General features: G+C 37.7%; 1 protein-coding gene across 4 annotated transcripts in view; it reads left to right on the forward strand.

Annotated features, from left to right (window-relative positions):
- The window catches only part of ZDBF2 (zinc finger DBF-type containing 2), a 39463-nt gene that overhangs the window by 17023 nt on the left and 15271 nt on the right, over positions 1 to 7169 (forward strand). The window lies entirely within an intron of this gene.

Below are 7169 nucleotides of genomic sequence, written 5' to 3' on the forward strand. Positions count from 1 at the left end.
AACCCTGGGTTTAGCAGGCCAATGCTCAAACAACTGGGCTATCCCTCCCCCCGAGGGAGGGATAGCTGTAGAAATACAAAACTTCAACTACATTTTGCCCATTTTAAGGTAGGAACTTCCACACTGAAGCAACTTTAAAAGAAAAGGCTATTTACAAAGAAGGAATAGACGTGGCTAGTGTTTTAGGTATTCCCTTTGCACTTATTTCAGATCTTTCCGTTTTATCACTTTATTTAATTATTTTAATGTAATCATCATAGTAGCATCTGGGCACGTGACATTAAATGAAAACAATCCCCATATTAAACTAACAGACCACACACTTACAAACCCTTACCTCGTGTACATCAACTGTATACATACTAGACTGACAGTAAATTATTGATGCATTTGTTGAAAGAGTTCAGACGTATGCCTTTTTGATTATGATTAAGATAATTTGTGGATTATGTAAACTGAATTTTTATATGTCAGTGTTGTTGTTACCTGAATGTATGAACTGTAAGGGTAATGGGATATTTACGTAAACAATCCTAACTGGCTTCTTCAGTATTTCTTAATGCTTAGGTTTTGTATAGTACTGTTCTTTTTTGTGTGTATGTAAATTGCTAGAACAACCTTAACTGTAAGGTATTTTGTTTAAGATTATCAGACTGCCCAGCTGAAAGAAAACCAAGCAGGCTTCACGCCTGATTTAGTCTTCAGTAGGCACTCAGATACCAAAGTGTTGGGCACAGTATAAGAACATCAGTAATATTGTACCTTAACAACCACCTTTCTACAGTCCAGAGAGCCAGCACCTTAATGCCAATCTCTCTGCTCTTCCTCAAGACAACTTTCTTTTGTAGAGAAAGTTGTATGTCCCCAAATAAGACATTCAGATGAAGTGCTAGAACTGAGCTGGTAGGGAGTCAGTTTGTCTTGTCAGGAATTGGTCAAGTTGATATTAGAAGAGGATATGGCAGAACAATCTTTCAGGCATGTCCTTGTCAAATTAATTGTGACTGCACACATCAGCATAAATAAAGTAACTATTTCTTGTTTGAGTTTGAAAATGCTTCTCATTTTCTCATGAAGAAAATATGCAAAGAACTTTGAGGCAACACCCGAATGGACATGTTTTGATGAGCTGATGAAAATGCAAGATTAGTACATTTGGGGAACAAAATGTACTTGGTAGAAAGAAGCAGATCCCATTAAGTTGCAGAAACAGAGTGGGATGGGAGAAATAATGGAAAAATTAGTTGAGTGGCTGTGGAAAAACACAGCCCCAAATATAGATGGTGTGGGTGCAGTGACCCAAAGAAGAAAAAGAAATAAGTACATTGCTTTAAGTACAGTTGTGCTCTTCAAAGGGACTATGTAAAAATGGCAGATTCTTAACTTTCAGATCAGAGAGTGAAGTGAATACATTCTTTAAAATCAACCAAATTGTTTGCAAAGTTCCAGTCAGTTACACCCTTGGAAACCCAGTAAACACACTGAACGTGTCTAGGCAACATTGAAAGCACAGTGTGAAAATAATGTGGTTGCATGGATATGTCTGGGGCATGACTTGGCTTGTAGAACTTGTACTGCTGATGATGATGTGTGAGAAGGAAGACCCCAACATAACTTTCAGATCCTAGGATGAGTTTCCAAGGATGATAGCTATACAAACCATCTCTTTACTTAAGCCCTGAAATTTTGTCATTAATTATAATAGTTCTGGGAATTTTCAATATTCATACAAATATCCAGTTCTCTTTTGGATTTTTCTATGATCTTGGCCTAAGTGTTTTCATGGCAGTGAATTCCACTGTCATAAATATGTATTGTTTTATCATTTTTAATTTCCTGCCCTTTATTTTCATTTTCTATCCCCTTGTTCTTGAGCTATTTTCAGTCTCTCTTCATATGAGGTTTTCATGTCCTCAGTCATCCTTAGAACCCTATTGAATTCTGCAACATCCTTTTTGTGATGGGGTCACCAGTATCAGTGATCCAGATGAGGCAGTATCATTGATTTATATAACAGCATTAATAATATTTTCTGTATTGTACCCCATCCCATTTCATATGCATCCTAACATCTTAGCTTTGTTTGACCAGAGCTGTGTGTTGAGCTGAGGTCTTAACTGAGCTGTCTACGGTGATGCTGCGGTCCCTTTTCTGAGCTGATACAGTTCATTGAGAATCTTATATGTTGTAGGAGTAGTTTAATTTTTTCCCCTCCAATTTGCATGACCAATTTTGATAAATTCAAGAACTTCATTTGTTGTGGTGGTGCCCATTCACTTCGTTTAAGTCTCTTTGAAGCTCCTTTCAGTCCTCAGTCTTGTGAATTGTGAAAGAGTGTACTCAACATTTGGCGTTCTCCCTGCAGCTGCATGTAGCATAGCAGACTTGTTCCCCATCTGGCACCCCCTGTTGATGGTTGTCTCTTTCCTTGTAATTCAGCCCTCCAGCCAGGTCACGTTCAAATCCACCCCTTCTGAGATAAGTGTCCCACAAATAAACAGTCCCGTGCTCTTACAAAAGGTCTTCGGCTTTGACTCTGAGCCCTGTAGGCCTTGTGCTGTCTAGACTCAGGGTTTTGACTGTCCTTTATCCCCTTATTATTAGGGGCACCTTCACACCACCTTCCCCTGGTGGCTAGTAAGGAAACCCAAGCCCACCCATTTCTGGGTTCAAGACCAGGGATCCTGTAGTGAGCAGGCAAGATCTGTCTATTCATATCTATGCCTGCTATTTCCCTGGGCTTCTTCCTATCATAACCTTTTAGCAGACCTTCTCCCCACAGCATCACTGTATTCACCCTCCTCTGGAATCCTCCAACGAAATCCCAAACTAAAAGCATAAACTTAAACCACCTTCCTCCCTCCTCGGGCTTGGCCTTTCATGCCACCTATTCTTCTGCAGGCTTCTAGCTTCTGATATACTTAGACTCTCTTGTTTATTTTTACATCTTCAGCTATTTGCTCTTCAAAATCCTTTTTGTCTCTTCATTTCTTTCTCGTATATTGCCTACTGTTCCTGTTCGTTGGCTTCATTAGGGTTAGATTTACAAATTTTGAAGGATTTCGTTTTGACTCAAATACCCTCTTGAACCTTGTTATTTAGCCATATTGGTTTACTCTCTTTTCTTTCCTTCCTTGTAATTTTTTTAATGTAATATATATATGTGAATAATATACAGACATGTATGCAAATACACACACTAACTCACAGTGCACATTTTATATATAATGTGTACTGTCTGTTCCCCTAGAGAGGAACATGACACATTTAGATGTCTTACAAGCATTTGTGTATGTGTATAATATAGAGACATACACACACACACACCCCCCGCATAACACATTAACTAGATGTGTCATGTTCCCTTTGAGCAGCTGATTTATATCTGCTTTATAGCCGCAGACCATGTTTGCGGATCAGAAGCGGACACAAATTTTGTATATGCACAGGGCTCTAAAGATAAGACCTGTAAATTTTAATTTTTCAATTTAATGGCCAACCTCAGCCAGTATACTGACTGAGCCTTAACTATGAAGCCACTACCAGTGGTTCCATAATAATCTACTCCTGGGGTGAAACAAACATCTTTTATGTGTTAGTATAAGCACATCATTCACGTGTAACAACCCAGAATCAGTGAGTAGGTCACCCTAATGAGTGAAGACTAAAATAGTATTTCACCCTGGCAACTGATATATATTATTTATAAGAAGATAGTGAAAGTGTTTTATGACTGTGTTTTAGCCATTATGATTTTCTTACGTGCTGCATTGATGGAAGGAGGAATATTTCTGAAGAATGTTCCACACTATTGACAGTTTTCTTTCGAGGAGAGAAAAGGAGTACTTGTGGCACCTTAGAGACTAACCAATTTATTTGAGCATGAGCTTTCGTGAGCTACAGCTCACTTCAATCGCTATACTGTGGGATGCTGTCACAAATCTGTAACATTCCACGGTACTCTCTAAACAGTTGACGTTCCAGTGTTTGTAGAGCATTAATTTGTGGTTTGAAATTGGTTTCCTCATGTATAAAGGGATAGCTCAAAATAAAGAAATGATGTTGACATAATGCATATAACACTTCGTTTATATTTACAACCCTTGACTGTTTATCAGTCTGAAAAATTGAGGGCATTTATTTATTGTGCAGTCCGTGTGTGCACACGTGTATATACATATAGTTCCTGTGTGCATATGTGTATTCTGTATGTCTGTGGACACACTTATATTCCTGTTGTTCCTATCTGGCTATTTATAATTTAAAGACATGAGCAAAATTATTTGCTTCCTTTGCACAAGTGCTTGATGACCACAGGCTACTCTAGCTGCAATGCTGCAACATTACATTAAGCTTTCCTGCAGCATGGTACTACCAATCAAATGCAGTGGAGCTAGCTCAAGAAGGAGCGGGCAGATTCTTTTCTGTTTTTGCTGTCCCCAAAATAAAAGTTTATAAACAATTCTCCCCCATTGCTCTGGTAGGTCAGAGTACTGTTAATCACGGTGATACTGATTCTTGGCACCAGGTGTGCTTCTGGGAATAGTGCTTCAGTCTCTTGTATGCAGCAGATTCTCCAGGTCTTTCCTCCCCCTCATGCACTGTATTTATATTCACAGACTAAAAACTAAAAATATATATTTAAAGAATGTTTAGGTTTCCATGAAATTAAAAATTCAAACCTTTAATTCATGATGTCCTGGGGAAAGAATAGTGTGAGTTTAGGTCAGAATGTGAGGTTGAACTATTATCCGCCCTACATTTTATTTAAATTCAGAGTTAGAAAACAAAAAACCCAAACACCAACATTAAGGTTTCCATGGCATTCAGTTGTTTAATTCATTGTATTCTGAGGAAAAAATAGTGTGGGTTAAGGATGTTTTGTGAGTGTGAACTTTGATAATCTGACTTTGGCTGGTTTATGTTACAACCTCAATACTATTCGTCCATTTACTTACTTTTACTATGCTCATTAGCATTATCTAATTGTAGTACATGTGTATTAACTTTGTCAAAGTTCTGTAATTTTAATTTAAAAAAAACTAATAAAAGTTTAAAATCTGTTACTTCCTTTATAAGCCAGTTTATTAAGTAAACAAATTCACTATCCTGATAGTACTAGACTTTTTAAAAGGATAAACAGTTGCCCAGTATCACAGTTTACAGATTCAGTTTAGTTTTTATTAATGTAGTGTTTGAGTCATAGGCCACTGCACATAATACAGTAGATATAATTTTTAAATCAACAACTCAAAAAACCAGATACAAATTTTAGAAACACAAATTAATATGCAAGATTAACCCTTCCCTAACATCAGCACCACTAAAATGATATACAAAAACGAGAAATATATTAGAACACTATTTCCTTTTGGTCAAAAGTAGCCTAACTTTCACATACTATTTTCATATTTTTATGTCTGACCAGACAAATAGGGCAGCAGTCCATATGACTTGACACGCTTTCATTGGATAGCAAGTATTCTAATTTCTGAGCTGATATGGTAAAAGGTATCTGCTCCAGGAATGGAATTAACTGTTTGTTTCTTGGGTGGCTGTACAGGTTACAAGATCATAAATAGTGTAAAGTATCAGAGGGGTAACCATGTTTGTCTGTAGCCACAAAAACAACAAGGAGGCTGGTGGCTCCTTAAAGACTAAGATTTATTTGGGCATAAACTTTCGTGGGTTCTTCAGATGCATGGAGTGAAAATTACAGATACAGGCATAAATATATATACTGGCACATGACGAGAAGGGAGTTACCTTACAAGTGGAGAACCAGTGTTGACCAGGCCAATTCAGTCAGGGTGGATGTGATCCACTCCCAATAATTGATGAGGAAGTGTCAATACCAAGAGAGGGAAAATTGCTTTCGTAGTGAACCACCCAGTCCCTATTCAAGCCCAAATTAATGGTGTTAAGTTTGCAAATGAGTTGTAGCGCTGCAGTTTCTCTTTGAAGTCTGTTTTTGAAGGTTTTTTGTTTTGTTTTAAATCTGTTGTTGAATGTCCAGGGAGATGGAAGTGTTCTCCTACTGACTTTTATATGTTACCGTTCCTGATGTCTGATTTGTGTCCATTTATTCTTTTACATAGAGACTGTCCAGTTTGGCCAATGTACAAGGTAGAGAGGCATTGCTGGCACATGATGGCATATATCGCATTAGTAGATATGCAGGTGAATGAGCCCCTGATGGTGTGGCTGATGTGGTTGGGTCCTTTGGTGGTGTCACTAGAGTACATATGGGGACAGAGTAGGCAACGGGGTTTGTTACAGGGATTGGTTCCTGGGTTAGTGTTTCTGTGGTGTGGTATGTAGTTGCTGGTGAGTATTTTGCTTCAGGTTGGGGGGCTGTCTGTAAGTGAGGACTGGCCTGTCTCCCAAGGACTGTGAGAGTGTAATACGCCTTCAACCTGGCTAGACCTTCATGGACAAAGACAATTATGTCTCTCCATACCAGCCTACCTCCCTCCAAATAGGCTCTTTGCCTAGTACAAATTAATATGTATTACTTAACTAGTGAGTATTACCAGTTCCTTTAGATCTTCTATTGTGTCCTAGGTAGATATGCATTTCAGTACTGTAAGTTTGTTGCTTTTGGACATGCACCTTTGTTAGTAGTAGGCCTTGCTGACCATTTAAGGGCCAAATGCACTCCTTACTTGGGGAAAACTCTTGAGTTTGCTGTTATAAGGAGTGAAGGATTGATCTGCGGATCCATATTTAACATTTTAAAAGTAGATTTAAAAAAAAATTGATAAAATGATTCATTAGAACTATACACACCTATCAGTGAGGTGTATCTCTACTACTGTACACGTTAAAATCTTTATAAATGCTTAGATTAAAGAAATTGCATGTCTCTAAACAGGATAATTATTTTGTTTTTTAATGAATTAATGGCATGTACTTTTTAGTTTCAAAATTGAAACACTTTTGAGCTATATAAACATTTTGATTGTTACATACAAATATAATTTTGAAAAAATAGCCAAACTGAATGTTTTACTGTTGAAGGCAATAATTCTCCCACGCTGAGAATTTGTCTGCCAACTTTCAATCAGCAAACATTTTAATGTCTGTATTGGAGTAAATCCTTATGATGAGACTGTACAGGTGAAACTTTAGGTAGTGAGACTGTACAATGAAAAGTGGCTAGTTAGAAA

This window comes from Eretmochelys imbricata, chromosome 11 (assembly GCF_965152235.1).
Source record: "Eretmochelys imbricata isolate rEreImb1 chromosome 11, rEreImb1.hap1, whole genome shotgun sequence".
Classification (NCBI taxonomy): Eukaryota; Metazoa; Chordata; order Testudines; family Cheloniidae; genus Eretmochelys; species Eretmochelys imbricata.